Here is a 2055-nt window from a genome sequence, read left to right as displayed (position 1 = left end):
ACTGCTCAGCTCAGTGTAGAGAATCAAAATAATTATTTTATAAGTTATTTGGGGATACCTTCAAATATTCTTTTAGACCTCAACACACAGAATTATCAATTGTAAAAGAAAAGTTTTACTTCTTAACTGTCTAGATCTTAATTAAAAGAGATATCACTGCAAAGCACTTAAAGCCCCATCTTCTGATTATTTCTGAAATAAGGAGGTCCTCCATGAGAATGCTGTCGACTGCTTGGGCTGGATGCCTGAGCCTGGTACTTGGTATTAAAGAAGAATCAGGAGTGAGTGGAGATTAGACAAGGTCAGCTCTATAATCGCTAAGTAGTAGCTTTGAGTTTCATGAAGGTTACAAAATTCATTTTCACCCTGAGTTTCGGTGTGTATGTTCTAAAAACTTGCCGAGAAATCATGGTTTTGGTCTGAAACTTCACATATTTGGTGTCTATCCAAACATAAATTACTTTTAGGGTTTTTAGCGAACTTTTTTTTTCCCTCCTGAATGAGTCAGTGAAACCAAAACAAAACAAAACAAAACAAAACAAAACCCTCTGCCTTCAAAAATAAGTGTGTTTTTAAATGCCAGGATTTGAGATCATAAGAACTTTAGGAGAAAACAAACAATAATGAGAGGGCAAGTACTGGATATCAAGCCTGAAACTTTACAAGCCCTGAGACCTCTAACAGAGTCTATTATCACTCAAATGTGAAATGTTTGGTTACAACTGGATTTGTGGTACAGATGCTTAGAAAGATACAAACATTTATGAAACAAATAAATGGAAACTGGAATGTTTCCAATTGCTTACAATATCCTTAAATTTCTAGAAAAAAATTTCTAGAAAAAAGTACACACACTAAATATAATTTGATATACTAAAATAACTATTGACCACCTTTTTTTGTCTGTTCATTGAAAGAGAAGTTTTTAATGGCATCCCTCTGAGTATCTAAGAGAGATTTAGCTACAAAACATTACCCAAAGACAGAATTTTGGACATCTGCATTTCTGACAATGGCATAGGGCAGCCTAAGAGAATTGTAGAAATATTTAGCTAGGGTCAACTTGTTCTAAAATTTTATATCAAAGGCAACTTAAGAAAAAAAATAAGTATGGGAGGTGGCGAATACATTAATTAGCTTGATTCAATCATTCTGCAATGTATCCATATACCAAAACCTCATGCTGAACATCATAAATATATATAACTTTTATTTATTGATTAAAAATAAATTTAAGCTGAGCACAGTAATAAATTTAAGCTCATGCCTGTAATCCCAGCACTTTGGGAGACCGAGGTGGGAGGATTGCTTGAGCCCAGGAGATCGAGACCAGCCTTAGCAACATAGTGAGACCATGTCTTCTATGAATAGAAATAGTTTAATGTCTTCCTTTCTATTTTGTTTCCTCTGGTCCTTGATTTAGAACTTTCTTTTTAATTTGAATACCATTTATTTCTTTTTCTTGCGTAATTTTTCTGGCTCCGTAAACTTTCATAGCACATATTTGCCTATGAAAATAGTTGGGTTTTGCATTATATTTGTATTCTTTTTTCATGGATAAAATTATAGCATAGCTATTATTTTGCAACCTGCTTTTGTAACATATTATATTAAAGGCCTATTTATTTTGCCAATGTGCGCAGATCTACCTTCTTTTTCAAATGGTTGAATAGTCTTCTAAGTGTAGATACCATAGTTTATTTATCTATTCCTTAAATAATGGATATTTATGCTGCTTTTAGTTATTTGTCATTTGTCATTTGTATTTTAACTTTATGTTTTCTTTTTTCTTATGCAAAAGTTTCAAACTTTTTATGTAGTCAAATTTCTTGAACCTTTTTCTTTATCGTTTTGTATTTGGGGTACTTCATGGGAAGTATTGTAAGACCACATTAAAATATTTTTTCTAGAAATTCTGTTGGTTTGATTTCTTCTTTTTGTCTTTTCTTTAATTTTTTTTTTTTTCTTTTAGAGACAGGGTCTTGCTCTGTCACCCAGGCTGGAGTGCAGTGTTGCAGTCATGGCTCACTGCAGCCTTGAACTCCAGGACTCAAG

Source organism: Mandrillus leucophaeus, unplaced genomic scaffold (genome assembly GCF_000951045.1).
Source record: "Mandrillus leucophaeus isolate KB7577 unplaced genomic scaffold, Mleu.le_1.0 Scaffold81, whole genome shotgun sequence".
Classification (NCBI taxonomy): domain Eukaryota; kingdom Metazoa; phylum Chordata; class Mammalia; order Primates; family Cercopithecidae; genus Mandrillus; species Mandrillus leucophaeus.
This window is presented reverse-complemented; position numbering follows the sequence as displayed.